Source organism: Dipodomys merriami, unplaced genomic scaffold, assembly GCF_024711535.1.
Source record: "Dipodomys merriami isolate MVZ:Mamm:240054 unplaced genomic scaffold, mDipMer1.0.p SCAF_478, whole genome shotgun sequence".
Lineage (NCBI taxonomy): Eukaryota > Metazoa > Chordata > Mammalia > Rodentia > Heteromyidae > Dipodomys > Dipodomys merriami.
In genome coordinates, this window is record NW_027206044.1 from 309,562 (window position 1) to 334,636 (window position 25,075).

Below are 25,075 nucleotides of genomic sequence, written 5' to 3' on the forward strand. Positions count from 1 at the left end.
GTGTCACAGCTTTTACTTCTAGTCTGTGTGTGTGTGTGTGTGTGTGTGTGTGTGTGTGTGTGTGTGTGTGTGCATGCGCGCGTGCACACATACACCAGTCCTGGAGCTTGAAGTCAGAAACTGAGCACTGTACCTAATTTCTCTTGTACAAGAATAGCCCTCTCTCACTTGAGCAACAGAACCACATCAGGCTTTTTTTTTCTAGTGATGTGTTCCTGAGAAATCAAGTCCAGAGTTTCATAGATGAAAAGCACTGTACCACTAAGGCACATTCCCAGCCCTCTACTTCAGGTTTGTTATTTTGTTTCTTTTCTGTTGTTGTTGCTTGTAGGAGTTGAAGTCTGAGCCTGGGTGCTGTCCCTCAAGTCTTGTGCTCTACCACTTAAGCCAAAGTACCATTTCAGGTTTTCTCATGGTTTATTGGAGCTAAATGTCTTGAGGACTTTCCTGCCCAGGCTAGCTTTGAACCATGATCCTCAGATCTCATCCTCCTGAGGCACTAGAATGACAAGCATGAGTGACAAGCATCCAGCTTCCACTTCAGGTTTCTTAGTGGTGAATTGGAGATAGTATTCTCATGGGACCTTTTGTGTCTGGAATAGTTTGGAAGCCAGATCCTCAGATCTCAGCTTCCTGAGAAGGCAGGCTGACAGACCTCAGCTATACATCCCTATGCTGTGACACTGTACTGCAAGGGGGTACTTGGCTGCACATGGTGGAGTAATAGCCATGTGCCCAAGAGGTAAGGGTCAGTACCAATGCCACGAGTGCAAGGTTCATCACTGAGAAAAAACAAAACAAAACAATTGTCTGCAGTAGACAACTCACCCACTCTTCAGTAATACATAATTTTGTCTCTGCCATGGAGACATACCTGTATCTCCATATTCTTGTCTGCATAATCATCTCAGTTGTGTAGCTTTAAAAGGACCATATGAAAGAATGCACTCTGTGAAGGACACAGCAGATGGCACTCTTTGAAGGACTCAGCACACAACATCCTGTGAAGACTTAGCACCAAGCACGCAATGCAGGACTCAGCACACTGCACCCTGTGAAGAACTCAGCACACAGAACCCTGTGCCACACTCAGCACAGAGCACCCTATGAAGGATTCAGCACTTAGCTCTATTCCACAAGCTGTCATTAGAATAAGGATGCTGTCATCAGTATCAGCATTCTTTGAGGAATATTTCACAAATCACACAAGTTCACATCTAATGGTTTAGTGGGGTGTTTTTTTTGGGGGGGGGCAGGATACCCATAGGGCTTGAACTCAACGCATGGGGATACTGTTCTAATAACATTTGCTCAAGGCTAAGGCTCTGCTACTTAGAGCCACATCTCCAAGAATCTCATATACTTCCTACCAGAGCTTTGTTTTAAAGCTCCCAAGCAGCCAGGATGATGGGGGTAAGCCAGCAGCATCTGCTTCTGTGGAGCTCAGTTGCAGCTGTTTACATCTGCTTGAGTCAGGTTAGGTCCAACTGTCAGTGCCAGACTCCTGGCTTGTCCGTGATGTGGTATTTGAAGTCCTGTCCTTCTATAATTGCAGTTAGAACATTCTACCATTTTTTGGTGGCAGTGGTGGGGCTTGAGTAAGGGCTTAGACACTCTCCCTAAGCATTTGTGCTCAAGGCTAGCACTCAATTGATTGAAAGACAGCAGAACTTCCAGGTTTTCTGCTTAAGTGACACTGAGGAATCAAACCAAGGGCTTCATGTTTACTAGGGGAGCACTCAATCACTGAGCCCCAGGCGTAAAGGAGGTATAAATAGATAGATTGTTGTATATAAATATTATATAGACAAAAGAGAGATGTCTATATTATTACATTATAGATAATATTGTTATCAATTATTAGGTATTAAATTATATCTCCATTTATTGATGTGTCCCAGCTAACAATTAATAAAGCATTAATTAATACTCAATATCCTGTTATTTTTATCATATATGTACATACATCCATACATATAATTAAATATTTTAGAGAATGAGACAGGTGTCTATATGTTATTAAATTATGCATCATGTACTACTACCAATTATTAGGTATTTATGTCTCCATGCAATTTTTATTCTGTTAATACTTAATAAAATATTAATTAAACTTAATCCACATCCTATAATTACCGCATCTAATTTTATCCTAGAATGATTCATTACTAATTCAATCTGTTTATCATTTGTTGTAGTGACAAATCTTACCACCTATGACTTTTTTTACCTTTGTGACATTCTACTTACATAGCTTATTGATTTGCATCCAAATTATACATCCTACCTGACACTGAGCATTTTCAAAGAAAAGAAAATCATGTATTACTTTCGGCTTCCCACTCTATGATTACATTATTGTCAGTGTTGTTATCTAAACTCAGGGCCTAGAAAGCTCAATTCATTTATTTGTGGCTCCCAGCACAGCAGCCTCTAGCCAATTCAGCTGCCAGGTTGTTCCCAGGCCCTGAGATCGAGCCCCAAATATTGACTCTATATTGTGCTTAGTGTAGCTATTTATTTTTTAATTCACTTATTTACCATTTATTTTATTGACTGTTCTTACACATGGACTATTTATTTCATTTATTACATAGGATAGATTTGCCTATGTATGACACTTCACACCTGACATCCAGGACATTCACAGCGAAGGAAAACCTGTGTCACCAAGAGTTTCTTACTCTATGAAACAATTTTTGTAAGTGCTGGCATCTGAACTCACAACCTACAAGGCCCAATTCATAAATTGGCGAGTGTCAGTATGCCAGCCTGGGGCATATGGAGTTGACAAGCAGTTTCCAACACCTGAGATCGAGCCCCAGGGGTTGACAAAATAAGAACAGATTGACATACAGATGGTAGTACACAAAAAAATATAGATCCGTAAAGAGTTCCAGAGATGTCTATACATTATTCAGCTAACTAGGCTAAATTCCTACCAATATTTGGGTATTTTAATGCCTCCATGTAATTTATATTATTGTTTTCATCCTTAATGAATTGTTAATTAAATCAACCACTGTCCCAAAACTATTGAGTCCATGTAATTAATAGTATTCTTTTAATGTTTCAAAAATATTCATGAAAATCCATCGGCCTCATAAAATCACTCTAATTTTATGGTAGCATCATTCAGGAACAACTAATTACACCTTGACATTCATAACCTTCCATCGGTATTCCTATGAATAGGAATGAGACTATTAGGATCTCCCGCTGTTGTAGAGGTCAGGACCAAGTTTGAACCCAGGGCCTATGTTGCCGTGTTGGCCTATGGCTTCCCTGGTAGCCCTCCAGCCTTCAGCAATGCCAGGTTTCCAACACTTTTCAGCCATGTCATTCAGACCCAGGAAGGTAACCTTGCAAAGAAAACAAATGGAAAAACCGGCAGCCATCTGCAAGTTGCAGGTTTTTCTTCTTTGTTTCTGTGTTGTTTTATGTATTTATTATTCCTGTCAGCATTTGGGCCCCGGGAACTCAGGTTTGGCTGTGGGTCCTTTGGCTGCACCCCAGCCTGGAATGATCAAAGCTGAGGCACAGTTGCCATGCCCTGAGTTCAAGCTCTGTGCTTGAGAAAATGAAAATAAAAAAAAGTAAACACATTAAAATATTTTAAAAATTATGAGGCTGCTTGGCTTGGAATTCATGCCATTTTTTCTGCCAGTCCTGGGATTTGAACTCAGGGCCTAGGTACATCTAAAGCACTGTGGCAGAAGGGGAAGCTCACTATGCTGGTAGACAAGAAAGTCAGGCTTTTTCGCAGGGCCTGAATTCAAGTCCTAGCTCTTGCAAAAATAATATTCATATGCATTTTAAATACAGGATTCATATTTACATACACATGTTTACTGCATATTGCAGTTAGTGTGGTTATTCATTTTATTTTGTGTTTTATTTATTTCTTATGTATTTTAGTGAGTATGATTACACACATAACCTTTTTTACATCTTATTACATAGACCATAGATTTGCCAATGTACTATACCTCATTCCTGAGACCCAGGACTTTCACCGATAAGGAAGACAAATGGGACATTTGGCTTCTTCCACCAGGATTACTTAAGTTTTTGGCAGTTCTGTGATTTGAACTCAGGGCATAGAAAGCCCACTTCATGAATGGGACGTGGGTCAATGTTAGCACACCAGTCTGATGCAAATGGAGTTTTCGGTCAAATTTGGTCCTAGGAGTGGCCAATATATGAACACATAGATGTGTAAAATGAAGTATGTGTGTATTTACATATGTATATGCATCTATAAACATATACAGAGAGAGACAGATAGACATTTATGTAGATTCTAGTGTATAACTCTATATGAAGAGTGATGTCTATATCTTAATTTTATATATTCTATTGCTACTAATTATTTGGTCTAAAATTATTCCTCCATTAATTAATCTCGGTAGAAGACTTAATAAAGCATTAATTAAATTAATCAATGACCTATATTTAATGTATACAATCTTATATTAGAAAGACTAGTTAAATAGTAATTCAATTAGCACATTTCAAACATTCTATTAGTGTTCCTAGAGATAGGAACCAGTTTCCTAGGATCTTCAACCATGTGTATGTGGGAGTCCCAGGCTTGAACTCAGTTCGCCGGTGTCTGGGTTAACCTCCCGCTACACTGACCGCCCACCAGCCTCAGCCATGCAAAGTCATGTACAATTTTCAAGCCAAGTCAGTGAGACCCAGGATGGTCACTGTGCAAAAGAAACAAAGTAAAAACTGTTGTGTAAAACTTTCTGGTTTTTCTTCTTCCATTTTGATTTGTTTGTTTGCTGGCCAGTGCTGGGAGTTGAAATTGGGTCCTAGGATCCTTGGATCATCTGTGGGTGTAAAAGCTGCACCCCAGCCTAGGGTAATCAAGGCTGAGGCAGAGATGTGACGAACTGAGTTCAAGACCCGTGCCTGCCCCCCCCCCAAAGTTAAGGTCCTGGCTTGGAATTTGGGACATTTTATCTGCCATACCTGGGATTTGAAATCAGGGCCTGGGTAACTCTATTTTGCTGTGGGTGAAGTGGAAGTTCACCCTCCTTGAATAAAAGAAAGTCAAGAGCATTTCCCAGGGCATGAATTCTAGCCCCAGGACTGGCAAAATAATATTTATATACATTTATAATGTACATCATATATGTATTTGTGTAGGTATTACATATTGTACCTAGAAAACAATATTTTCACAGACAGCAGAACAAGTCAACATTGGCTTCTTACTCCATCTATTGTCTTTGGAGCTGCTAGGATTTGAACTCAGGGCCTCGAAAGCCAATTCATCAAGGGATCAATGTAAGCACAGCAGCATCAAACAAATTCACTGCCAGGGAGTTCCCAGGACCTAAGTTTAACCTCCAGGAGTGGCCAATATATAAATAGATAGATGCATAAATTACTGCAAATACATATATATGCATAGAGAGTGAGAGAGATGTATATGTATATTCCATTGTATATTTAAATATATAAATATATTTATAGAATGTGAGAAGTCTATATATCATTAAATTACAGGTAATATATTACTAATCATTATTAAGTATTAAATTATGCCTTCATTTAATGATGTATCATGGTTTAAGGCACAATAAATTGCTTCCTTTTGAAAAATTAGCTCAGGGACAATGCCTAAGCTCACAGTTCAAGCCTCAGGGCCTGCACCAAAAAAAAAATATATATATAGCCAGTAACTCCATGTGTCTATGGATGTGTGAATGTATTTCTATTAGTGAACATGCAGAGTCACTATGAAGAAAGGCACCCAGTTAGGAAATTTGCTTTGAATAGAATGATTTCATAGCACAGAGGGTGCTTTCAAGACAGTGCATGTTCCAGTGCCCCCCTCCCTGTTCCCAGAATAGCCTGAGGGTTTCTCCACAGCCCAGGTTGCTGGAGGACGTCTGTCTCTTTGTTGGAACAGGCAGACAAAAGGCCTCACTCCCTACAGCTCTCTAACAAACAACTATATCTGGGCCAACTAGTGATGATGATTGTGGGCAGGCCCTGAAGACTAGGAGAAAAGGGCCTCTTTGTACCCCAAGATATCTCTCTCCCCAGTGCTCTGTTTTGACAGGAAGCCTTCATTTGTGCCACCTCCCGGGGCAGGCCAAGTTCCCTGCACTTATCCTGTCTTTGTTAGAATATGTTCTAGTGTTGAAACAAACTGCTACAATTAGTTCAAGATTCCTTCTGGCAGACAACAACCAGGGAGCTGAACCTAATGCAATGATTCATTATTGGCAACATTGCCTCCCTAGGTTTTTGGAAGCTTGCTACATCTAAGCACATTTGCAAAATCACAATGTTCCCTGTTATGTAGGTCTGGTGGAGCTCATCAGGTTTTGAAACATTTGACCTCTCCTAGTTGGGCCTTGGGTGGCTAGGTTTGAACACAGTGCCTGAGTACTGACCATGAGCTCAGAACAGAAGCACAATGTGTGATAGGAAGACCCCTACTCAGGCAGGCAAACCCACCTAGTCGTCTGGAGTGACAGAGCCCACCTCAGCAAAGTTGGTAACAAAGAAGCAACTTTATTGAGAAGGTTTCTACACTGACCAGCCAGGGCCACAGCACAGGCTAAGGAGCTGATACTGCCACCCTGAGCATCCCCCATTCTTTGGTTTTTAAAGGCAAAATCCATGAGATCGAGCCAGGACATGCACAGGTGACCAATGAAATCATACCATACAAAAGGATTGCATGGTCATACCAGACCACACACAGGTGGCTAATAGGCAGAGTTTACTGTAAGCATGTGTGAAAGGTAGGGTTTACCACCATAAGCAGATGGTGTCCGGTAGTTGCAGCCAGATTACATTCTATCTGTTTTATGTGTCAGTCTTTAACTCAACAATCAAGGTAAGTTAGGTTGTTAAGGGGAGGGGAAACTAGAGGCATTCTTTCCATTCTAGAGGCATTCTTTCCATTCCAGGAGCAGGGCTGCTTGGAGCCAAGGTCTAGTTATCCTTGTTTAAAGTTTTTTTTTTTTTCTAAAATCTCTAAAACAAAGGCAAATCCTGGAAAGAAGCTGTACCAGCTCAAGTCTCCTCTCAGTGCCTACTTCCCAGTGCTTTACCCTTTGATGTCACAGTTTCACTTCTGGTATCTGTGTGTGTGTGTGGGGGGGGGGTAATTTGTGTGCATATAACAGTCCTGGAGCTTAAATTCAGGAACTGCGCACGGTACCTGAGTTTCTCCTGTACAAGGATAGCACTCTACCACTTAAGCCACAGAGCCACTACAGGCTTTTTCTAGTGATGTGCCACTGAGGATTCAAAGCCAGGGTTTCAAACATGCAAAGCACTCTACCGCTAAGACCCATTCCCAGCACTGCACTTCAGGTTTCTTTCTTTCTTTTCTTGTAAGTTGGAGGAGTTGAAGTCTGGGCCTGGGTGCTGTCACTCAGCTCTTCAGCTTAAGTGGAGAGCTCTACCACTTGAGCTACAGAACCCATTCAGGTTTTCTGTTGGTTCACTGTAGATAACCATCTCTAGGAATCTCCTGCTCAGGCTGGCTTTGGACCATGATCCTGTGCTCTCAGCCTGCTGAGTAAGTAGCTAGGATGATAAGCATGAGTCACGGACACCCAGCTTCTACTTCAAGTTTCTAAGTGGTGAATAGGAGATGATAATGTCATGGGACCTTTTGTGTGTGGGATAGAACCCAGATCCTCAGCTTCCTGAGCAGGCAGGATGATAGACCTCAGCTAAAGACACCTAAGCTGTGACACTTTGCTGCAAGGGGTTCCTTGGCTCGGCACGGTAGAGTGTTAGCCATGAGCATAAGAGGAAAATCTGTGTCTAGGCTCTGAGTTCAAGGTTCATGATGGAGAAAAATAAACCAAAACAATTGTCTGCAGAGACACCTCAATAGAGTTCAGTACATACATAAATTTGGCCTTGCCTTGGGAAATATCTGTGCCTCAAGTTTCTCACCTGCACAATCATCTTACTTGTGGAGCTCTAACCAGGATCAGATGAAAGAATACACCCCGTGAAGGACTCAGCACCCAGCACCCCAGGAAGGACTCTTCATATATATGAAGGACTCTTCATATCCCTCAAGCTGTCATTAGAATTAGGATGTTTTCATCAGTATTTCCATTCCTTCAGAAACATGTCACGAACCACACAAGTTCACATCTAACGGTTTAGACAGGTGGTTAGTCGGGGTTGGGGGGAGAGAAAGGGTCATCAGACTCAGGGTTTGCACTCATAGGGTTGTGGGTACTGTCCTAAGATCTTTTCCTCAAGGGTAGAGCTCTACCACTTTGTGCCTCAGCTCAGAGTCTCACAGACTTCTTGCCAGGACTGAGTTTTCAACCCACCACCTGAGCAGCTAGGGTGAGTAAGCAGCATCTGGTTCGATGGAATTGGTTTGCAGCTGTTAACCTCTGGCTGTCAGGATAGATGGCAGCTGTTATCTTCAGATTCCCAGCTTGCTCTGTCATGAAGTATTTAATGCCCTTGCCTTGTATACTTGCAGTTAGAACCTTCTAACTTTTCTTTGGTGCTTGAGTGACAGCACCACTTCCGGCTTTTCTGTGCATGTGATAGTGTGGAGACAAACCCAGGGTTTCATACCTACTAGGCAAGCACTATACCACTGAGAACCAGGAGTGACAAGTGTAGAAATATATATATATATATATATATATATATATATGTATAAAATAAGAAAAATATCTGTATATTATTAAATTACATATCCTATATTACTATCAATTATACATAATTAAATTATTCCTTCATTTCTCATTGTTGAAAATATAATAAAATATTAATTGAAAATTAGTCAATGTACTATGATTATTGTTTTTAAGTTTAAAATATAATCATACACTAATTACTAATGTAATTGTTACTTTTACAACATTCCATTCATATGGATGTATGTCAGAATACGTTTCTTAGGATCTCCCGCCATTCGTAGGTGGCGGTCCCAGATTTTGAACACTGGGCCTAGGTTGCTGGTTTTGGCTATGGCTTGCCTGATAGCCCACCAAACTTCAGCAGTATAAGGTCACATACTCTTTCTGGGCCCTTTCATTTAGACCCAGTATGGTCACAATACAAAGGAAAAAAACAAAGTAAAACCGCCTTCTGGAACTTCCCAATTTTAGGCTTATTCTCACCCCCCCTTTTTCTTTTTTTCTTTTTTGTTGTTTGTGGCGCCAGAAATCTGGGTCTGGACACTGTTCCTCAACTATTCATCTCAAGATTAGTGTTCTACCACTTGAGCCATAGCACCAATTCCAGCTTTTTTCTGCATATGTGGTGCTGAGGAATCAAGCCCAGGGCCTTATGCATGCAAAGCAAGGAATCTACTACTGAGCCAACTTCCCTGCCCCACTCCTTTTTTTTTTTTTTATCAGTCCCGAGATTTGAACTTGGGTCCTAGGATCTCAGAATGGGCTGTGGGTTCATTGGCTGCACCCCAGCCTAGGGTGATCGAACCTGAGGCAGAATTGCCACAAGATGAGTTCAAGCCCCGGCCCTGAAAAAAATAAATTAAGGCCATGGCTTAGAATTTACTCCATTTTTCTGGCAGGCCTGGATTTGAACTCAGGGTCTGGGAAACTCTGTGACACTGTGGGGGAAGGGAAGTTCACTGTTGTTGAAGACAAGAATTTCAGACCAGTTTCCAGGCCTGAATTTAAGCACCAACACTGGAAAAATTAATATTCATATATGTGATCTTTTTACATACATGGGCTTACTCCATTTGACATTCATTACCCTTATTTATTCATTATTTATTTTATTTAGTATTACTACATACATAACATTTATTTCATTCATTACACCTTATCACATGCATATATTTGAATATGGATTATACTTCATACTGAGACCCAGGATTTTTACAGAGAAGGAAAAAAAATGTGTCAAAGTAGGCAGGATGACAGATATCAGCCACAGATGCCTAGACTGTAACACTTTTGTAAGGGTTTCCTTGGGTCCCCTTGGTAGGGTGCTAACCATGAGCCCAACAGGGAAGGGTCAGTAGCTAGGCCCTGAGTTTAAGGTTCATGAGCGAGAAAAATAAACCAAAACAATTGTCTGCAGGAGAAAACTCACTAGAGTTCAGTACATACATCATTTTGGCCCTGACATGGGGACATATCTGAGCCTCAAGGTTCTCATCAGTACAATAATCTTTGGAGCTCTTACAAGGACCAGATGAAAGAATGTACTCAGTACACCATTCCTCATATAAGACTCATGACAGAGCTGTATCCCACACACTGTCATTAGAATTAGGGTGCTTTCATCAATGTTACCAAACTACACAAAGTTCACATCAAATGATTTAGAGGGGTGGGTTTTTTGTAGGGGAGTGGTGAGTCAGCCACGGGGATTACACTGAAAGTTTGGGGGCACAGTCCTAAGATCATTTGCTCAAGGCTAGAGATCTACCACTTTGAGCCACAGCTCAGAGTTTTGCAGACTTCCTGTCAGGACTGGATTTTAAAACCACCAGTGTCTGATCTCAGCCCTCCAGTATCTTGGATGACAGGGCTGAGCGAGGCAGAAGCATCTGGTTCTAATAAAAGACCCCGAATAGCAAAAACGCGCCTCAACAGAAAGAACACTGCTGGAGGAATATCAATACCAAATTTCAAACTCTACTATAAAGCCATAGTAATCAAAACAGCTTGGTATTGGCATAAGAACAGACCTTAGGACCAATGGAATAGAATTGAAAACCCAGAAATGAACCTACAGACCTATAGCCATCTAATCTTCGATAAGGAAGCTAAAACAATAGAATGGAAGAAAGACAGCCTCTTCAGTAAATGGTGCTGGCAAAATTGGTTAACTACATGTAGAAAACTAAAGCTAGATCCTTATATATCACCCTGCACCAGAATCAACTCCAAATGGATCAAAGACCTTGAACTCAAAGCAGACACTCTGAAAACATTACAGGATGGAATAGGAGAAACATTAGGTCTCCTTGGCTCAGGCCGAAATTTTCTGAATAGAGACCCGGAAGCACAACAAATCAAAGAAAGGTTGGACAAATGGGATTGCATACGGTTGCAGAGCTTCTGCAGGGCAAATGACATAGCTAGCAAGATCAATAGAAAGCCCACCGATTGGGAGAGGATCTTTACTAGCCATACAACGGACAAGGGTCTCATATCTAAAATATACTTGGAACTCAAAAAATTAAACCACCCAACAACAAATCCTCAAAGAAACAACTGCCCAATAAATAAGTGGGCGAAAGACTTAAAGAGAAGCTTCTCTGAAGAAGAAAGAAGGATGGCCAATAGACACATGAAGAAATGTTCAACATCCCTAGCCATAAAAGAAATGCAAATCAAAACAACATTGAGATATCACCTCACTCCAGTTAGAACAGCAAAAATCAAGAACTCTAACAACAACAGATGCTGGAGGGGATGTGGACAGAAAGGAACCTTACTTCATTGTTGGTGGGAATGTAAACTTGTTCAACCACTTTGGAAAGCAGTATGGAGGTTCCTCAAAAGACTTCACATAGATCTCCCCTATGATCCAGCAATCCCACTTTTGGGCATTTACCCAAATGTTTACGAACAAGACCACACTAAAGCTACCAGCACAACTATGTTTATTGCAGCATTATTTACCATAGCTAAGATATGGAACCAACCCAGATGCCCTTCAGTAGATGAATGGATCAAGAAAATGTGGTATATATACACAATGGAATTCTATGCCTCCATCAGAAAGAATGACATTTCCCCATTTGTTAGGAAATGGAAAGGCTTGGAAAAAATTATATTAAGTGAAGTAAGCCAGGCCCAAAGAAGCATAGGTCCCATGGTTTCCCTTATTTGCAATATCTAGTATAGGTATGAGTCAAGCGGAAAAGGTCAGATAATGTGATGTTAGGAAAATGAACCCTTAAATATGTATTTTAATGTTTTCGTTTCTTTCATGCATATGTTTCTAACGCATTTATAAGATTATTTCTTTGTTGCTTTGTATGTCCCTCCCCCACAGTGTAACCCCCGCTTTCACTATATTTGATGTCAGTATAAAATGTGGAGGAGATGGGGGCAAAAAAGTCGTTTAAGGATTCAGGTGGACCTGTTGCAACAATGAGAAGTACAAAATGTCATGTCAAAACCAGCTTTACAATGTCGGTGGGGGGGGGAGGGGGGTATAATTAGGTGGGGGGAGGGGGGAGGCTGGGAAGGGAGGTGAAGGGTAAACAAAGGAGGAGGCTGCAATGCTTGGTAAGAAATGTATGCATTATCCTGCCCATGTAATTGTAGCCCCTCTGTACAGTATGTTCTCAAATAAAATAAAATAATATTAAAAAAAAAGAAAGATATTAAAAAAAAAAAAAGAAGCATCTGGTTCTGTGTACCTGGGTTGCAGCAGTTTACCTTTGGCTAAGTCAGGTTACATGGCAGCTCACATCACCAGACTCCTAGCTTGCTCTACAATGATGTATTTGCAGTCCTATTCTTATATCTTTGCAGTCAGAACATTCTATTGTTTTGTTTTGGTGCCAGACCTGCATCTTGAGTAAGTGTCTAGAAACAGTCCCTAATCTTTTAAGCTCAAAGCTAGTACTCGACTGTTTGAGCAACAGCATGACTTCTGGATTTTTCTGTGCAAGTGGTAGTGAGGAATGGAACCTAGGACTTTGTACATACTCAGTGAGCACTCTAACACTGACCCCCAGGAGTGACAATTGTATAAACAGATAAATTTGTAGATTGGTAGATAGAGATAGATGGCTCAGTGGTAGAACGCTTGCCTTGTAGGCCTGAGGTCCTGGGTTCGATTCCTCAGCACCACATAAGTAAAAAGAAAAAAGCCAGAAGTGGTGTTGTGGCCCAAGTGGTAGAGTGCTAGCCTTGAGCTGAAGAGCTGAGGGACAGTACCCAGGCCCAGAGGTCAGGCCCTATGACCGGACCCATAAAAAAAGAAAATTAGTCAATGTAGAGTAATTGTTGTGTATAGTTTTAGAATATAATCATATACCAACTACTAATTTAAATGTTACTTTTATAACATTCTATTTGTACGGATGTATATCAGAATGAATTTCTTAGAACTTCCCACCATTCATTAGTGGCAGTTCCAAGACTGGACCTCCAGGTCTAAGTTGCTTGTTTCAGCTTTGGCTTCCCTAATAGCCCACCAAACATTAGCAATGCAATGTCACGTACACATTCTGGGGCTTGTCATTTAGACCCAGATGGTCACAATACAAAGGAAAAAAAAATAAAACAACCTTCTTGAACTTCTCAGTTTCATCCTTGTCCTTTTTATTGTTTTTTTTTTTTTTTCTGTCAGCTCCAAAATTTGAAGTAGGGTCGTAGGATCCAGTGAGCAGCTGTGGCAGAGATGCAAAGACCTGAGTTCAAGCCCTGTGCTAGGCCATAAAAAAAGTAATAACAATAAGACACTGGCTAGGAAATTGCATCATTTTTCTAGCAGGCCTGGGATTTGAACTCAGGGTCTGGGTAACTCTGTGACACTATGTGTGAAGAGGAAAACTCACCATCATTAAAGACAAGAAATTCATGGGGCTGGGAAGGTGGCTCAGTGGTAGAGTGCTTGCCTTGCATGCATGAGGCCACTGGTTCAATAACTTAGCACCACATAAGCAGAAAAAGCTAGAAGTGGCACTGTAGCTCAAGTGGTAGAGTGCTCGCTCACCTTGAACTGAAGAGCTGAGGGACAGTGCCCACGCCCAGATTTCAGACACCATGACTGGCAAAAAAAAGAAAAGGAAAGAAAAAAGAAATTCAGACCAGTTCCCAGGGCATGAATTGAAGCCCCAGCACAGGAAAAGATAATATTCATATATATGAGATCTATTTACATACATAGGTTCTACTGCACATGACATTTATTACCCTTATTTAGTATTGTTACACATATAACATTTCCTTTATTATATCATATCCCATAGGATATATTTGCATATGGATTATACATCCTATTGAGACCCAGGACTTTCACAGAGAAGAAAAAAAATGTGTCAAATTGGCTTCTTACTCCACAAATAAATTTTTGGCCAGCTGGAATTTCAACTCATCCTACATTGCCCAATCCATAAATGGGGTACAGTCTTAGCACAACAGCCTCCGGCAAACTGAGCATCCAGGAAATTCTGATGAACTGTGATCAAAATGTGCTCAAAAATGTGTAGATTGATATTATATATATATATATATATATATATATATATATATATATATACCTGCACCTATATGTGTATATATATATATATATATATATATATATATATACAAACACTTACAAAGAGGGAATGTGAAGATGTTATTAAATTATATATATGTTAGAACCAATTATTAGTTACTAAATTATGACTCCATTTAATGAGGTATCATGGTTGAATACTTACAACAGAATTAAAAATTAGTCAATATCCTTAATCATACCTTGGTGCTAGAATGAAGATTTAAATCCAATAATTTTTGTGTGGCATTCTAAAATAGAATCATGAATTAACTGCAAATTTAATTATTACTTTTATAACATTCAATTAGCATTCATCAGGATCTCCCTCCATTTGTGGGTGATAGACATAGCATTCGAATTCCAGGCCTGGCTAGGTTACTTTGAATGCAAAACATTGGAATGACACCATGAAGATTTCAGATTGTCATGATTAAAAAAGAGAACAACAAGAAGAAAAGAAAGCCAGGTGTCAGTGGCTCCTGCCTATAAACCTAACTAATCCTGAGGCTGAGATGTAGAGAATGCCAATTTGAATTCATCCGGGGCAGGAAAGTCCACAACACTCTTCTTTTTCAAACAGATCACAGGGGAAAAAAAATATGAGTGGGGCTGTGGTTCAAGGGCAGAGTGCTATCCTTGAGCAAAAGGAGCTCAGGGACAGGGCCTAGGCTCAAAGTACAAACCTGGACCTGCCTAAACCCCCACCCCCAAAAAAGGAGGCAATAACTCCATGTCTCTGTGTATGGATGGATGATGTATGGATGATGGGCATTCAGCAGGTTGCCCATGCTCATGTCCTTCCCTCAACCTGGGCAAGTCCTCAGAGAGTCCTAAGTCTGAGCCAGCAGCTTGAACAAAGCATCCTTCTCTGCCATTTAATAACTGAAGCCCCGCCAGCTTTGCCTGGGCTGTGCAACAAGTGCCTTATGTTCTGGTTGAGATGTCCCATCGGGACACCGAGCAGCCAGCCACTGCCTCCAGGGAGACCACAGGTCCTAGGCTGTAGGAGTTGTCAAAGGTTCTGGCTCCATATTCTCTATCCCTCTGTTAAATGTGAGCCTACTCCTCTGGGGCCTGGTGGCTATTCCTCATTCACCATTCTCATTGCCGAGTCACAGGTTGTTCCCAAATCTTGGCAAAGATATGAAGTAGCAAGCGATTTCTGCACCAAAAGGGATAAGCCAATAAAGCCCACCCTCATAGTTCCTGTCAGAAGTGAGCCTTGAGCTGCGAATGTGGCTTAGTGGTAGAGTACTTACCTAGCACACAGAAAGGCTTGGGTTTGATTCCGCAGGATCACAGAAACAGAAAAAGCCAAAAGTGGCACTGTGGCTTAAGTGATAAGAGTGCTAGCCTTGACCAAAAGAAACTCAGGAACATGCCCAGACTCTGAGTTCAAGACCCAAGACTGGCAAAAAAGTGAGCCTGGTGAGACATATTCTTCTGGTACTCATAGGAGGGCCAAGGTTAGAGGTAAGAGATAGGGTAGAGGACAGTTGCTGGTGGCTCACACCTGTAATCTTAGCTACTCAGGAGGCTGAGATCTGAGGATCACAATAGCAAGCAGGAAAGTCTATATGAGACACTTTTCTCCTATTAAACACCCCAAAAGTCAGAAGTAGAGCTGTGGTTCAAGTAATAGAGTGCTAACCTTGAGCACAAAACCTCAGGGATAGCATCCAGGTCATGAATTCAAACCCTAGGACTGGCATGAACACACACACACACACACACACACACACAAACCAAGCTAGAGCATTTGCCAGTCAGCCTGCACAAGTTCCATCTCTAGCAACTCAATATTTAAAAAAAAGAGGGAGAAGGGAATGAAAAACTTGCTCCTGGAGGTGGTATAACCAGTGCCAAAATTCCAGTGGAGTTCTAAGATGTGGAACAAGATAGAGAGCCTCAGGCAGAAGGTACAAACTGCACAAAGTTTCTTGAGTTGTGGTGTAGAATAGGTGGTGTGGGTGGAATGAAGGTTCTGAGGCTTCACACAAGTCCGGTAATACATTCAAGGCTGGGTCAAGGCTTGTATTTGATCCACAGGGAGGGCAGAGGGTGGAAGTCCCAGAATGGGGCCCAGGGGGAAGATTAGCTTGGCTTTTCAAGATGGACCCCAGCCATTTCCTGTGGCTGGTAGCCTTTTTTTCACAGCTCCTGACCCTCAGGCCTCCTTTCCATGGAGGAGTCAGGGCAAATGCACGGAAGAACACTTGCTTAAGAAAAGGTTCTATTTTAATGTTTTCGTTTCTTTCATGCATGTGTTTCTAACGCATTTATAAGATTATTTCTTTGTTGCTTTGTATGTCCCTCCCCCACAGTGTAACCCCCGCTTTCACTATATTTGATGTCAGTATAACATGTGGAGGAGATGGGGACAAACAAGTCGTTTAAGGATTCAGGTGGACCTGTTGCAACAATGAGAAGTACAAAATGTCATGTCAAAACCAGCTTTACAATGTCGGTGTGGGGGGGGAGGGGGGTATAATTGGGTGGGGGGAGGGGGGTAAAATTGGGTGGGGGGAGGGGGGAGGCAGGGAAGGGAAGTGAAGGGTAAACAAAGGAGGAGGCTGCAATGCTTGGTAAGAAATGTATGCATTATCCTGCCCATGTAATTGTAGCCCCTCTGTACAGTATGTTCTCAAATAAAATAAAATACAATTAAAAAAAAAAAAAGAAAAGGTTCTAGGGGGCTGGGAAGGTGGCTCAGTGGTAGAGCGCTTGCCTTGCATGCATGAGGCCCTGGGTTCGATTCCTCAGCACCACATAAGCAAAAAAGAAAAAAGCCGGAAGTGGCGCTGTGGCTCAAGTGTTAGAGCGCTAGCCTTGAGCTGAAGAGCTGAGGGACATCGGCCAGGCCCAGAGTTCAGGCCCCACGACTGGATCCAAAAAAAAAAAGAAAAGTTTCTAGCCCAATGCTACTAGTGGCTCAACCCATATAAATCCTAGCTACTGAAAAGACTGAGATCAGAAGTTGTGGGTCAAAGTCAGCTCAGGGGAGGAAAGTTAGTGAGACTTTTCTTGCCGATGTACTACCAGAAATGGAGCTGTGGATCAAGTGCTAGAGTGCCAACCTTGAGGCAAAAGTTAAAGAGACCGGAGCCTAGAACCTAAGTTCAAGCCCCAGTACTGGCACATAAAAAATAAAGCTTTCAGGAGTTCCGAGTCCACTGTGGTGAAAGTCTAAATTAGTTGGGTGCTGGTGGCTCATGCCTATCCTCCTAGCTCATCAGGAGGCTTAGATCTGAGGATCGTCGTTCAAAGCCATCCTGAGCAGCAAAGTAGAGGAGACTCTGATCTCCAATGAACCACAGGAAAACTGGAAGTGGTACTGTGGCTCAATTGGTCAGTTGAAGAGCTGAAGGGACACTGCCCAGGCCCAGAGTTCAAGCCCCACCTGGCCTGCATGAACCTCACTCTGTGGCTCTAGGCAGAGTAATTTCCAGTGGACTGCTAAGGGTCTCCCAATATCTAGGTGTCCTACAAGTCTTGAAAGCAGCCTCTTTGGGAGCCTTTTTCTATAGAGCGGGCCAAAGTATCAGACAACGGTCTAGCCTTGGGGCACTGAGGTCATCAGCCAGGTCATCAGAATGGCATCTGTCATGGGTGCAGTGTGGATCTGAGCAGTAAATCAACATTTCAGACCAGGTTTCTTGGCCAGGAGGGGCAAGAGCTGCAAGATGGCACAGCAGGTAATGCCTACTCACGGGGGCAAATTTGTCAGGCACACCTTAGGTGGGTGTTGAGTTGGGCTCATGAAAGGCTTGTTGGCTCAGGAATCCACAGCTGGCCGTCTGCTGATTGTAGCAGTGGGTATCCCAGGAGTCCCAGGGCTCAGAGGCCTGCTTTCCTCACCAATGTTCAGCGGCAGATGAAGGTCTGCAATCATGCATTGAGTATAAACGAGCATCCATCGTGTTCTTCCCTTGGTCCTGTACCCTATGCATGGATGGAAGTGCAGGTTCCATAGAACTTATTGCCATGGCCCAGAACCCTCAGCCCAAGAAGGAGTTGGGGAGAAATAAATTACATGTCGAGAGTTTACTATGACTATGCCTCTGGACTGCCCCCAGTTCTAGCTCAGCTCATCATTACCACCTTCTTGTGTGTATGTCTGTGTGTGTGTGTGTGTGTGTGTGTGTGTGTGTGTGTGTGTGTGTGTGTGTGTGTGTGTGTGTGTGCATGGGCACATCTTAGTACTTGGGCTTGAACTCAGAACCCGGGCTCTTTTTTCATTCAAAGCTAGCAATTCTACCACTTGAGTCACAACTTTTCTTCCAGCTTTCAGGTGGTTATTTGAAGAGGAGAGTCTCACACACTTTAGAAAAGTGAGCTGGTGATAAGAAATGTACTCATTATCTTGCCCATGTAATTGTAACCCCTCTGTACAGTATTTTCACAATAAAAGATGCTATTGATACAAAAAAAAAAAAAGAAAAAACAAAGTGACGTGGGCTGCCTCTGAATGCCAATCCTTAGATCTCAGCCTCCTGAGGAGCTAGGAATGTGAGAGCATGAGCTATTAACATCTGGCCACATTTTCCTTCTTGGCTAAGACAGTGTACCTCTCTCCCAGCCTAGCACCCATTTATACCTAACCTTCTTCCCCCTCCCCCTACTCCTCCAGGCTTCAGAGGAAACGTACCCTCCCCTGAGGACATAGAAATTGGATGCTTGAGAGTTTTGAGCTTTATGTTCTCCACACAGTTAAGGGCTGCTGGGAGCTGATGTGGAGATCAGAGATCTAGGCCAAGGTAAGTAGATAGCTGTTCGAACAGAAGACAGTATGAAGAGACATCCTTGCAGCTGGATGCCAGTGGCTCATGCCTATAATCCTAGCTAATCATGGCTGACACTTGAGGATCAAGCAAGATTCAAAGGTAGCCTGGGCAGACTGTTATCTGCAATGAATCACCAAAACGGTGGGAAGCAGAGCTACTGGAGTACAAGAGGTAGAGCACCAACCTTGTGCAAACAAGCTAAAGGATACCACCTAGGCTCTGAGTTCGAGCCCTGGTAAACACACACACACACACACACACACACACACACACACACACACACACACACACAAACATCCTTAGCAGGTGCCAGGGGCTCATACCAGCAATCGTAGCTACTCAAGAGGCTGAGCTCTTAAGATGGCAGTTTGAAACTAGCCCAGGCATGAAAGTTCGTGAGATTCTTATATCCACTAAAATACTAAAAAGATGAAATGTGACCGGTGGATCAAGTGATAGAGTGTTAGATTTGAGCAAAGGAAGCTCAGTGCCTAGGCCCTGAGTTCCAGCTCTAGAGTTTTTTTTTAAAGACACATTTTGCCCCCCCCCCCTTAGGCCATCAATCCAGATTTTGGTCATCCTAGATCTCACTTCCACTCCTGCCATTTCTACAGCACCACCACAAGTGGCCTGTTTCTGGCGAGCTCTGGGTTAAGAAGTGAATGTACACAAGGGGGGCATACCTAGGTCAAGGCTAATGCCCCAGAACATTGAGGTATTGGCCATACCAGTCTCTCCTCCCCCAATTCCCTGGTCCTGGAATCTAAAGTCTGTGCCTCTGTAATCTGGGCATCCAGAATTCTCTAGAAGGATTGGAGAGGCCCAGATGGGGCTGGAAGATAGACTTGCCTGCGATAAAGTACTTGGACATTTCCTAAGTACCAACAGATATTTCCAAGCCACCTTGGCCTCACCTCCAATGTAGCCTGGAATCTTCCTTGCTTGGGCAGCCTTCAGTCCGCTATCAAGCTGCAGTTGGCCAGAGCCACCGGCAACCCCCTTCCCTCACTCCACTACCAGCCTGCTGAGAGGGACATGCAGCCAGAGGTCTAGCTGAGGAAAAGGGCAGGACATCCCATGTCTGAGTTCCCCACCCAGAGACAGGCAAGGCTCTATTGCAGCTAGCCCAGCAGATGCAGAATCCCCTGCAGGAGGCCAAAGATTTGGACAGCTGGACTTGGGCCCCAAAGAAAAGTTGAACTCAGGTCTCTGGCCATTTAGGACTCATGGTAGACCCTGTTAGGAGGCTAAAGGCAAGGTCGATGTGGAGGAGGGGCACCATCCGAGGTGAGAAAGAGGCAGACAGGCACCCAGGAACGGGACAGAGAAAGATGAGGGAAACACACACACACACACACACACACACACACACACACACACACACACACAAATATGGCACTGGTGTCTCACACCTGTCATCCTAGCTACTCAGGAGGCTGAGGTCAAAGCCAGCCAGCACAGAAATGCCTGTGAGGCTCTTATCTCCAATGAACCACCAAATAGCAAGAAATGGAGCTGCAGCTCAAGTGTTAGAGCACTAGCTTTGAGCACAGAAGCATAGGAACTTCACGTAGACCCTGAGTTCAAGGCCCAGGTCTTCTACATCCAAACTCACAGACACACACACACAGACAAAAGACACACGAACACACAGACACACCCAGTGGTAGCCCAAAGCCTCAGCAGTCCCTGAGCACCCTGAACTTTCCACCCCAGAGAAGATGGCTCTACCATCATCAGACCAACTGCAGACAAAACTCAGAGCCTCTCACATGTCTGGAATGGTTCACAACATATCATCGCATTTCTACTGTACACACTGTTATGCAGAAAATTCAGCTACCTTTTATTTGGTTGTAGGTTATGGGGTTTGAGCTTTGGGCCTGCCAGCAGGCCCTCAGCTGTTCAGATGAAGGTGTGCGCTCCACTACTGGTGCCACAACACCACATCCAATTTTCTGGTGGTTCATTGGAGGTAAAGTCTCACAGACGTTCCTTCCCAAGCTGGCTTTGAACAGTGATCCTCAGATCTCAGCCTCCTGAGTAGCTAGGCTGACAGTTATGAGCCACTGGCAGCGCCAGGCTACACCCAACTTTTTTTTTCTTCAGCTCTTTTCTTTCTTTCTTTTTTTATTGTGAAAATCCTGTACAGAGGGATGACAATTACATGGGCAAGATAAGGAATACATTTCTTATCAAGCATTGTAGCCTCCTCATGTAGCCACCTTCTTATACCAAGGGAAAACCCAACTCATCAAGACACAAACCAAATGTAACCCTACACTTCAGACTTGGTCACCAGCATGCAAACCATTCTTCCATGGATGGAGAGCATATAATTGACACTACCATCCGACACCTGCTCCCATTCACCCACTCCCTGCCTACCACAGGCCATGACCTCTGGAGTTCTTGGTAAGGCACCACCCACCCTGCTATGGCTTCACACTGTGGTAAACCTGGAGAGTTATTAGAAATGTCTGTACAGTGAGGCCAGCACCTAGTCTCACAGCCATAGCAACCATAGTACTTCACTATCTCTTGCAAGCAAAGAAGGGGTGTCTTTCTTTCTTGTTTGTTTTTTTGTTTTTGCTTTTGCTTTTTGGTTGAGGGGCTTGAACTCAGGGCTTGGGTACTCTCCTTGATGTCTAATTTTCCTCAAAGCCAGTGCTCTACCACTTGAGCCACAGTGCCACTTCCGGTTGGAGATTGGAGATGAGGTTCTGGTGGGACTTTCCTGCCTGGGCTATGAAATGAGAGCCTCTGGAACTCAGCCTCCTGAGTGTCCAGCATGACAGGTGTGGGATGACAGGCATGAGCCACCGGCTCATAGCTTAAGGTGTCAAGTCCTTCAGAATGTCCACCTAGTCCTCCTCTAGACACTACCACCTAGACACACCTCTACCTCCCTCAGGGACAGCAAAGGGATGCTACAATCTGGGTGAAGCCATGGGGATTAAAGGGCCCCCTCCACATCACTAACCCCCTTTATCCTCCCATCTGCCTCCTGCAGATTGCCTGGTCTTCCAGGGCAGATCAGACGCCCAAAGAGTTCTTGGGCCTGCCCTATGTCCCCCTGCCCCACCCAAATGATACCTGAGGACTTCTGGGTCCAGCTGCTCCATGTCCTCGTGGAAGACATTAGGAGGGTTGCTGACAAGCGGGCCCAGGGGTACCCAGGGCAGAAGGACTGTCCAGCTCCCCTCTGTCAGAGGAGACACAAAGCACAGATGGATCTACTAAGAGCTTCAGGGCATAGCCATCCACTTGTCACAAAGGTCACTGGGAGAACTGTTTTATGGTGACAGCCCTGGGGCCTGACCTCATGGCCTGGCACTGTCCCTAACTTGCTTTGTCTCCAGGGGAGTGCTCTTACACCTGAGCCACCATGCCACTTCCAGATTTTTCTGTGCATGCAGGACCTAGGAATCGAACCCATGCTTTCCTGTGTGCTAAGCGAGCCCTCCACCTCTGAGACAAAATCCCAGCCCTAGATAGCTGTTCTTCTGTGAAGCCTCAGGCCTGTCTTGGGACAGTTTCGCACATCTATACCAAGTCTCTCACCAGCAGCCCTGGCTGGAAATGAACACGCTCTGCTATGTTGCCCATCATCTGCAGCACCTTTGTTCTCTGTGCGTCTTTCAGATCCTCCTTGTTAAGCAAGACCCCCTTTTCAAGTGCTGTCTCCAAGAAGCCCTTTCTGATCACCTTGGAAAAGCTGGAGGCTCTCCGCTGTGCAGGCTGCCAGCCTTGTCAGACTCTGCCTTCCAGCCAGTGTGGGTTGAGAATGCATGAATGGGAAGGCTTGGATTCCACCACCGGATTTGTGAAGGCCCTGATACACCACCCAGGGGCAGGTGTTGTATCACACTCCGTGAGAGGGGGCTCGAAGCTTGGGCAATCTGTGGGGAAAAAGACAGGACCATTTCTTTGTGTGGGCTTGAACTGAGGATCTGGGAGCTGTCTTTCTGAGTTTTGTTGCTTAATGCTGGTGCTCTACCACTTGAGCCACAGCACCACTTCTAGCTTTTAGGTGGTTCTATGGAGAGTAGAGTTTCATGGGCTTTCCAGCTTATGGCTGGCTTCAAACTGTGATCCTCAGTTCTCAGCCTCCCGAGTAGCCAGGATGATAGGCATGAGCCCGAACCCCAGGTGATGGGCACCAAAGGCTTTTTGTTTTTTTTTGTTCCTGTTTATCTCCTGTCAACTAGCAAGCCCAAGTTAAAATAATCATTACAGGGGATCAAATTCCTCTCCTAGGTCAGTTAATCCAAGGAGATAAAGTGTCTTTGGAAAAGGCTAGTCTCAGTTGGATTAGGGGTATTTCTGTGTGTGTGTGTGCGTGAGTGTTGGGAATACCTACCCTCATCTCTGTGGTGCCTCATCCTCCCAGCAGGGAGAGCATCCAGGATCCTGACCCCAAGGGAGGTGGATGGGGCAGGGTACCTAAGGTCACAACCAGGGGGATGATCTGAATTCTGTCCTGCAACCTAAGCCTGGACAGATGAAGGAGAGAAGGTGAGGGTTAGGGAAACATGAAAGGGAGCCCCTTACCTTTGGCTACATGTACCAGCAAGAAACCTGAATACATCTTTCTTGGAAGTCAGATAAAAGGTGTACAATGTTCATTTATTTCATGATTGTGTTAGTCCTAGGGCTTGGATTCAGGGCTTGGGTGTTATCCCTGAGCTTCTTTTTTTCAAGGCTGAGGCTCTACCACTTGAGCCACAGCACATCTGGCTTTTTGTGTGTGTTTTTGGGGAGGGAGGTGGTTTATGGGAGATAAGATTCACACGTACTTTCCTGCCTGGGTTACTCTGAGTCACAAAGATCAGAGCTCAGCCTCCCAAAGTGCTAGGATGGTGGGTGGGAGCCATGAGCTCCTGACCGCCACCATCCATTTATAATCCCTTAAACCCAAGGCCAGGCCACCCATACTACACCTCCTTTTTGGGAGTAGGAAGCAGACATGAGTGGGATTGATACTTCAACAGCCTACCTATCTTTGAGCATTGTTCTGGGTCAGTCTGATGGAGGCTTCGTCCTTATCCACAGCAATGATTTGGCTCTGTCACAAGAACAAATGTTCCCTGGGAGGAATCAGGTCTGGGGTCTCTCCTCTGAACCCGCCACCCTAACCAAAACAACACTCCCCAGCAAAGGGTAGTACACACAGAGTGTTTTTATTGTCTTAGAGCCAAGGTCTTGTCAGATAGGTGGGGGTATAGGTCAGAGGCCTGGGATTGTGCTGGGCAGGGGGACAAGGTGACACTTTCTCATCCACTTTCCTCCAATGGTGTAGCAGAGTGATGTGGGGAAGGACTCATGGGATGGACAATGAATAATCATCATGGTCTAGCCAGGGCACAGAGGGGCTTACCTCATGAAGCTGCTTCAACAGGCTGAGCAAAACAGCTCCTGAACCACAGCCCACCTCCAGAATGAGAGGGCCACCTTGCGTTCCAGCCTCATGGGGATGCTGGGCCAACTCCTCCAACACTCATTCTACCAATTCCTGAGAGAGAGAGAGAGAGAGAGAGAGAGAGAGAGAGAGAGAGAGAGAGAGAGAGAGAGAGAGAGAGAGAGAGAGAGACAGAGACAGAGACAGAGACAGAGACAGAGACAGAGACAGAGACAGAGACAGAGACAGAGACAGAGACAGAGACAGAGACAGAGACAGAGACAGAGACAGACAGACAGAGAAAGAGACAGAGACAGAGACAGCGACAGAGTTCCAGAATTACACTTAAGCCAGATGCCGATGGCTCAAACCTATAATCCTAACTACACAGGAGTCTGGGATGTGAAGATCTTGGTTCATAGCTGGCTTGGGAGGAATGCCTGTGAGAATCTTATCCTCAAAGAACTAACAGAAAATGGGAAGTGATGCTGTGACTCCTGTGGTAGAGCGCTAGCCTTTATCTGAGGAGCTCAGGGACAGCATCCAGATCCAGAATTCAAGCCCCACAAATGACAAGAAGTGGACTTCCCATCACAAGAAATGGACTGAATAACACCCACTGTCCTAGGAAGCATGGCAGAGAAATCAGGCCAAGATTCCTTTC

The 25,075-nt window shown here is 44.0% G+C and overlaps 1 pseudogene; it reads right to left on the bottom strand.

Moving 5' to 3' along the window:
* Window positions 1–23,395, bottom strand: part of LOC138808831 (MTRF1L release factor glutamine methyltransferase-like) — a 60,518-nt pseudogene extending 37,123 nt beyond the window's left edge.
* Window positions 23,396–25,075: the final 1,680 nt, after the last annotated feature.